The following is an 8,885-nucleotide window of genomic DNA, read 5'->3' on the forward strand; positions in this document are numbered from 1 at the left end:
GGGACGTGCGGGGCCTGCCCCGCCCCGCTTTGCCGGGTCCCTCGGGCCACCGGCCGGGACAGGCGGGTGTAAAGGCCCAGGGACGGTCCCCAGCTCCTCCAGACCACAGGGACGCACCGGGGACCACACAGGTCACAGGAAAAACCGTGCTCACAACCCCAGCCTTCTTCATGGATCACAAAGCTTGAATCTCCAGGGAAAAAAAAATTCAGGGGACCTCAATGAGCACTCCCTTGATAAAAAGTCACCATATCTCATTTAGAGTTCATAGAAGAGGGAAAGAACGGTTGGAGCCCAGGGGTGGTCTGTGCCTCGCAAGGACTGGGGTGTAGACACTATCTCATCGTTCCTTGCTGTGGCCGTGCTTCAGGAACCCCAGAGATGTACTTGTGGAAGCTGCCTGATGGGTCTTTTCAACTCTATTTAACTGATGATGACCACATGCTTCCAGAGAACAATCCTCCAGTGCAACGAAGGACCGCATCTCCAGGGATTCCTGCAGCAAATGGCCCTGCCAGGCTCCCCTCCGTCTTCTCGGGGACCCCCCAGTCCCTCAAGGACTCCTGGCTGAGCCACCAGGGCAGCCCTTCCCTTGGGGTGTGCAGTGACAGGGTGCACAGGGACATTTGCCACCAGATCTCACCATTTGACAGGTCCCGTGGGTCATCATCCAGCTCGTGCCAGTTCCTGTGCCCAGCTCTACCTCTGGCTGTGCCCACAGAGGCCTCATGCTCAGTCTCTGCGAGCAGCCTCTCCACCCTGGTAGTTGGTTCCATGCTGGGTTTTGCTCACACTTCTGAGCTCAGGAAGCAAAGTGTTATCAAGTGCTTCTGAAGTGGTAGTGGCCCTCAAGCTGAAAACCAGAGCACTTGACCAGCCCTTTGTTCCCTTGCTGGGAGCTGTTTGGCTCTTCTCAAAGGACTAACAGTTTGCAGATGCTGTTTGTTCAATAAAAAAGAGTAACCTCATCTCCAGCTTCAGAAAAACTGCAAAATCTGCTGCTTTCTGCCTTGCTCCCAGCAGTGCATCCGGGTGTTCTGTCGCCACAAAAACAGAAAGGTGGGGGGTTTGAGTCAAGGCCTGAGGTTTGGCTCAAGGCCTGGGGCTTTGGGTTAAGGTCTGGGGAGAGCTCCACTTGTTATTGAGGGTCTGTCTTGGAGCCCTGTCCCTGCTGGCTTCTGCTGCTCCATTTAATGCTCGCAGTGACAACTGCCAGGCTGAGTCTCTTTGAGCAGCTGCACTTCCCCGAGGGAGCAGTGAAACACCTGTCAGGAGACACCTCCATTGCCCAGGACACTGATTTCTGTCCTCAGAATGACCAGACACACATCCTGCAACCCCACCAGGCTCTGAAGGCAGCACATCGCCCATCCCTGGCGCTGAAGCCATCATCCTAAATCAGAGATTTTAGTGCCTGACATCCAGTATTCTGAGATTTTCAAAGGCAATAAAAAAAGCCCGAAGGGCAGTGGAATACTGAGTGGTTCAGGCTCTCCAGGTGTTTGCGAGTGATTAGTCAGGACACTCCCACAGCAGCTCTGGTACAATTGCTGCTCTGTGGACAGAGACAACAAATCCCAGATGGGTGAAGTGGCTTTGGCTGGATCTGGGGTTGATCTGCCTGCAAAACCAGGGTGTCCTTACATCCCGCCCTCCTTTCTCTCCTCCACCTGTGCCTGGTAAACAGTTCTGCTTCTTGGGAAAACTTTGCAGCCCTGAGACAAATGACAAATTCTTTTTGTTTGGTGCAGCTCAGCCCTGGGGTGTTTAGCCACAAGAGATTGTAGATAGGAAAAAAGTTCACGTGGGTTAAAAAAGCAGTGCTGATAGGAAAAAAATTGCATCAGTATTGGTAAAGGACTGACCCCTGCCTGGGAGGTTTGTGTGGGGCTGTGTCCTGCCGTGGGTGCAGGGTGAGCTCGATGCCAAGGAGGGCACAGACAAGCTCGGACTATAAAAAACTCAGGGTTTCCGGTTGTCTGAGGCTGCTGAGAGACAGAACAGCTCCAAGGCTTAACAAAACAGCTGTGAATAAGGCTTTAGAGAAGCATCAGTTCTCACCAGGGCTAGATGGAGCTCTGCTACTCGCAAACACCACACCCGTGTAGGCTTTCAGACGAGTGTTTATACTTCTGAACTCTGCTGGTCTAAGGATCTGCCGTGGCTGTCAGCTGCCCAACACAGCTTCCAGTGGCCTTTTCCAGGTTTTCTGAGGCAGTAAGGACAGGTGATAGCATGGCTGGGTCAAGGTGAGCATCATGGCTATGTAGTTCCCTTCTCCTCCTGTTCTCCCAGCCTGCCTCCTTCCCTTCCTCCTTCCACTTCAAGTCGTCACAACCCACAAATCTAATTTATTTACAATCAAAATACTTACATATCACGGTCTCTGCGGGGCTCACAAAAATGGGTGCAGTATCTACAGATGTAAATTCAGTCCAGGCTTGGGCTTGCACACTCGGGATGAGTCCTGCAAGTCAGATAACGCCCAGGCTGCCATCCCATGTGCTGAAATCCCAGCTGGCACTGTAGGATACAGGCAGGAAGATGTGGTTTGACAGCAGTTCAAGTAGGCACGCCGAGGGTTTGCAGTTTCACAGCCTTTGCTCCGGCACAGCTGCCCAAATAAACCACTCCTGGGATGGCAAATCCTTTCAGGATGTCAACGTTCCAAAAAGGCCAGCGCCGAGAGGACAGGAACGTCTTTTTCCTCGCCTGCTCTGCTGAGTGGTGACAGCCAGAGGTACAGCCCAGGGGACAGCAAAGCCACACAAAGCCTCTGCTACCGAGGGACGCAACGGCTGCTCGCTGGCAGGTGGTGCAGTGTCCCCCTGACCTGCTGCTTCCCCACAGCTCCTTGGCTTCCATGGGATCCATCCTGCAGCTGGTGAAGCTCCTGCATTTGAAATATATGCTGAGGGCAAGTGTTTCTTGCTGGCGTCAGTAATTAATAGCAGATGCTTGATGAGGGATGTGTGGAGGCCAGCCGTGCCTGGACTTGGGTCTCCATGCCCCTGTGCTGGGGAAGGATCCCCATGTCCTCATGGCTCAGGGCATCCCAGGAGCCCCTCATTCACCTGACTGGGCAGCTTGACCCCCTCCAGCCTTGGGCCTGTCCCCAGCAGCCCTTGGCCGGGCACACAGGTGTGTTTGTTTACCTGTGCACGTGTCCTGCACACTCACCCCTGCAAACAACCCTGCCTCCCTCCCTGCCTGGGGGCTGCGGGTGTGTAACCCCGAGGGAGGGAGCTAAATGAGGGAGCGATGATGAGGAACTCATTAATTCTGGTGCCTGTCAGCCTCACAGGGTGGTGATAAAACTCTGCATCCTTCTGGAGCAGCGGGAGGCAGCGGCAGGACTGGGAGGGAGCAGCCTGGCCATCCCACACCCCTCCTTGCAGCCCCGTGTCCTGACATGGAGCTTGCATCCAGTCCCCCTCTTCCCCTGGATCACCCAGGGGGAGAGGGGAGCGTTGTGGAGTGGATAAAGGTGGGATTGTGCAGGCACCGTGTCCACCACAGCTGCAACCCTGTGGCAGCAGAGTTTGGAGGGGTGTGTGGGCTAGGATGGCACCTGAAATGGGGATGATGCCCTCCCTTCCAGCCCTGTGCACACACAGGTGCTTTGGCATGGCCAGAGCGTGACCGTGTGCTTGCGTGTGCCACTGCACAGGGTGGCACCTTCACAGGGCACCAGCCTGTGCTGCTCTGCCTGGACACTGAGAGAGGCTCTGGTGGTGCCTGGCAGCATTCCTAATGAATTCAGTGCTGCCCTTCACATCAAACAGCCACAGGAGGAGGCATTTTTCGTCCCCATCTTTATTCAATGTGCCAAACACGCCACTCCTGGGCCTGACACTCACAAACATGTTGTTCACAGCTGCAGCTTCAAAAGGACCAGGGGAGAAGGAGGGGGGAGATTGTGTGGGAGGCACGGAGCATGCTGGGGCTGCCTGTGGTCACCATGACCCATCAGGGAGGAGCTGAGACCCCCTGGACACCACTCCAGCTCTGCTCCCCCGGGCTCCTGCGGGCTGTTAGGACCTGGCTGTCCCCAGCCACCCTGCAAGGCAATGAGAGATGCCTCGGACAAGGTCTGGGGCTGGTGGCCAAGGAGAGGGGCAGGAGGTGGATGGAGGGCAAGGGTGTTCTGTCCTACTCAGAGCTGCCTCTGCCCCCTCCTGTTCTTCCCTGCTCCACTCTCAGCCCAGCCCCATCCATCTTGCAGGACTGAAACCCAATTACAGTGCCAGGGAGGGGGTGGTGCAGCCGAAGAGATGTCCATTAGCCTCGGGGATGGAGATGGAGCGATAGGAGCTCTAATGGCCTCACCAGGACTCTGATGACAGCCTGGCTGCCCCAGCTGCACCAGCCCCTGCCTGCACTGGGATGACACCAGAGCAGTTCAGTGCTGGTTTGCAGCCCGTGACAGGGATCCCGACGCAGATTTGGAGCCATGTGCGTCCACACGTGTGCACGTGTGCCTTGTGTGTGCTTGCACGACTTAAAGCCACTCCAACACCCACAGGAGCTGCCCCAGGGGTGGCCCAGCCATCTGACTGTAAAGCAGCCCAGAGCTGCTCCCTCCTCACCCTCGCTTGTCCCACTGGAAGAAGGATATTTGACGGTGGAGCCTGCTGTGCTCTGAAGTTTAATTAACCCCGTCTCCCTCCAGAACAGGCTTCCCTTCCTCTGCTCAAATGCCACAAATGATCCTTTGCAGATGCTAATCTGCAGAAGGAAAAAAAAAAAAAGATTCCACATTTAATTGCAGAACATAAAGATATTACGGGGTCATTAAAACACCATGAATATGGAAATGAAATCCACAGGCATCCATGCGGATAATGGCAGGGAAAAGGGAGTTGCAGGTGAAGCTGAAAGGTGGGAAGGTGGAAAGGTCAGCTGCATCTGGATGCATCATTAACCCCCTGCTCCGGGCAATCTCCAAGGGCTGGGGCGGGTGTCTCGGGGGTCTCGGTTGTGCTGGATTCACCCCGCAGCAGGGGGAGGGTGGTGCTGCCTCGCGTAGAGGCCAAGTGGTGAGGGTTGGCCCTTGCTGTGGGTTCTGGGGATCGGCCTCTGCCTGCAGCTGCAGGAGCTCCCAAAGGTGCCTCGAGTCCCCACCAAACCTGGTCTGTGACTTGGACCACAGGACCTGACAGCCCAGGGAGGGATGCTGAGATGGTTTTGCTTTTCAGGGACTCCTTCCCACCCCGGGGCAGCTGTGGAGTCAGGCTCAGCCCCCTGTGTGTCTCATTACTGGTTTGATCCCAACACTCTGTCTCCCCTCCGCTCCGGCTCCCTCCTGCTGCTCACGCTGCCGACTTGACACTGACATGAGCTGCTAAGTGGAAAAAATTAATAGGGGCCTCTCTGATTGGAGCTGAGACGCCAGGAAAGAGAGACACAGGCCAGGGTGGCTCTGATGCCCGGCTTCAGACGGGTGACAGGTGTGGCGGTGTGGCAGGGCCCAGTGCGCAGAGTGGCGGGGGCCTCAGCCACCTGGGTTTGGGGGCTGTTGGCCATGCCCAGGATGCTGCCGTGCCTCTGTCCTTGCAGCCTTTGGGACGTCCCCAAGGAGCTCCAGCCCCTGGCATTCAGGTCCTGCCAGCTGCTGCTGCCTGATGGGAGGACATGGGTGAGGAGGGCGTGGTGCTGCCGGGACACCTCCGGATCCTCGGGACCCTCCAGACCCACTGTACAGAGCTGTGGTGCTGTTGTGCCGAGCTGCCAGAGCCCCCCTGCTCTCCCAGCCGCAGCTTTTGCCTCCAGGGAGAGCATGAGGAGGAGAAAAGCAGATTAGAGTTATCGCTGCATCTCCTCGCAGAGCTGAGAGCTAAATGTCAGATCACATCTGACACAGCTCCGAAGGGGAGGACGAGGAGTCCCGGCACACCCCTCATCTCGGGGGCACCTATGGGGGCACAGGCAGTGGGGCTGGCAGCTGGATGCCAGCCTTCCCCCAGGAGCAGAGTGGGGAGGCGGCTGGCTCGGGGTCCCGCTGCCTCCCCTGCCTGGCAGAATCCCAACCGCAGCCCCAGAAACTTTCCTCCTCCGGTTCCCATGGAAACGAGGAATTTTCTTCTCCCCAAAGTTGAGCTGCTTGCCTGCGCTCTCTGCCCAAGTCGAGGCCCTTTGCCAGAGCCCCACGGGACAATGGTTTGGTGGGAGCTGCTGGTTGGTACCTTCGGATGTGCCTGCAGAGCCAGAGCCCGGCTGTGGTGCTGGGGCAGCGCAGACTCCCTGCACGGAGTGTTCCTGTGCCAGACCAGAATGTCCTGATGGGTGGAGAGGGGCCGAGGAGGAGGATCGTCACCTGCTCAGCACACCCTGTCACCTCCACAGCTCAGCCAGAGAAAATGAGCAGCCTGCTGGGAAAATAGCCCAGCAAAGCAACCAGAGAGCCCTCGCCCCAGCCCCAGCCATCCTGTGGTGTGAGCCCCTGGGACTGATGGCCACGCAGCGGGAGCCAGCCCCGCTTTGGGCTCCGGCTGGGAAGGACACTTGGGGAGTGATTTGAGACCGTCTGTCAGCAATCAGAGGGTTTCAGCGCTCTGCTCACCTCTGGCAGGAAGAGGACGGCCTGATGCCTGCTCTGATGAAAGGAAAAGCTTTCCCCCCATCCGTCAGTCCTGTGGGCTGGCAGGAGCGGGCATATGGCACCAGCCCTGGGGCCACTGAAATCCTGAGGGTTGAGCTGCAGGAGCTTTTCCATGGGATAAACGTGGAGGAGTCAGATTTAGTCAACAATGACTAAAACTGAGCTTCAGTAAAAATTAACTCCAAAGAGGGGAATGTTCCAGGCGCTGCCATTTGCTGTCAGTAAAAATAAACCTGCAGGTTAAACACAGCCTTTTCCTCCTGGGTGCTCACGTGCCAGATCAAGGAGCTTCCTCCCGCTGAAACGGTTAAAAGCATAAAATCACCGAGGCCCTGCTCTGCCCTGCCCTGCTGAGCATCATCCCTGGGCTGGGATGGGGTCCCCAGGGCCCCTCGCTACTCAGGGCTGCATGAGGGCTGGGGTCTCCTTGTTAGCACAGTGTTTGGAGTCCAGCGAGCACCCGCTCCACATCCAGGGCCTGGAGGGAGCTGGAAGCATCAGGTGGTTTTTAAGGCTCACTGGACACCTGGCAGGGCCCACCCCTGCACCAGCAGTGCCTCCCAACCACACAGTCCCCTCCCAGGGCCGGCTCCTTCCCTCCGCCTGCCATTCCCACTGCGGTTTTAATTAGTGCTCCTCTGTATATTCAGCAAGCAGGAGCCCGGAATGGAAATGTACAGGTGTCCCCTTGATCCAGTTTCCATGGTTGCCGCATCGAGGTGGGGGCTACAGCTTTTTTTTTATATTTAATAATTTTATTACAGTGACTTCAATCCATTGACGAAGAAGGGAAGGGGGGAGAATGTGGGGGAATAAAAAATGCTGGATGAAAAGGCCATGTTCCCATGGCTGGGCTTGTTTGCTGTCATTCTTTTTCTCTTATTAGCAAGCGCTGTTTTCCAAGATGCTCAAAGTCCAAGAGCTCACTAATGAGATCCCAGCTCTGGCTGGCGTGGGGGGAACAGGCCAGGCAGCCGTGCTGGAGCCACACAAATGCCTGTGGGGCCACCCCAGAGGCTGAGGGAGAGGAGCAGGATGGTGCTGAGCAGGGTGAGCATCAGGGACATCACTGAGCTATGCTGACATGTCCTCATCCCTGTCCCCGTCCCCTGGGCTCGTGTTCAGGGACTCCCAGCACCACAGTCTCTCCGCCCGGCCCCATCCTCACCCGGCCTGGTGGCACTTGGTGAGAGTGGCGGCTGCTGCGGGGCTCTGGGTGCCAGCATCAGAAACTCTCATCCTTTCCTCTCACCAAATCACTCTCAATCTTCTCTGGTGCGATCAGTGCAGTGTGTGAACGTGCCTATCTGTCACCGTCGGATTATTTAGCCCGGATCCCGCCTGTGAAAGCAGGCAAAATCTTCTCTGTTTACCCGGAGCTCAGGGTGGGTTTCAGCTTTTGTGCAACGGGCGTTAAAAATAACACAGAAACGGCACGGGCCCAGGAAAAAATCCTCTCTCCTTGCACTGCACTGTGCGGCTGAGCTTGCCAAGTAGGAAGAAATCCCCTCTCCTCCTCCTGGCAACGTCCCGCACCGTGGCAGGCAAACACACACGCCGAGCCACGGACCTATTAGTCACCAGTAAATGTTCTTTTCTCTCCCGATTTGTTTCCCTTTAAGCTTGATGTTTTCCTTTCCTGCTGCCCGGGCCTCGTTAGGCTGCAATTAAAGCCAGGAATCAAAGCGGCATGGTGCAATTAAAACTCGGGGCGGGACGCGGGATGCCCCGGGGAAGCCGGCAGCCGTCGCTGAGCTTTGCTCACGCACAGCCGCCTGTCCCCTGCGCGGCCCCGGGGAGTGGTGACAGTGCGAGAAGGCAGGACAGGCGCAGGCTGAGCCCAGCCGAGCTCTGCTGTAAAGATCTTCCTGTCGTTTACTGACAGCATCACCAGCTCTGGCACCTGGAGGATGAGCCGAGATGCATCCACTCTTGAAGGAAGATGAATTTTCCTGGCTGTGAGAATCGTAAACCCACAGAGCAGCTCGGAGGGGGGAAGAGACACAGCTCACGGTGCCTCTACACTGAGATTAATCTCCTTCCTGCCAGGAGAAGGCTGTGCCCATCCCTGCACAGGATCCTCCAGTCCCCATGGCCAGAGGGACACGCTGACCGCTGCTCACTGCACCCCACAGTCCTGAGGATGCGGCTCCCACGCCTGGAACCTGGAGCCATCCTGCTGGCTCACGTCCCTGTGCCAGGGAACAACTCAGGGAACAGTCTGGCCATCGGCGACCCGCTCCTGGCCAGGCGCGAGTGGTGCTGGGGCCCCCCTCCCGCCTGG

The sequence above is a fragment of the Corvus brachyrhynchos genome, unplaced genomic scaffold (assembly GCF_000691975.1).
Source record: "Corvus brachyrhynchos isolate BGI_N302 unplaced genomic scaffold, ASM69197v1 scaffold219, whole genome shotgun sequence".
NCBI classification, from domain to species: domain Eukaryota; kingdom Metazoa; phylum Chordata; class Aves; order Passeriformes; family Corvidae; genus Corvus; species Corvus brachyrhynchos.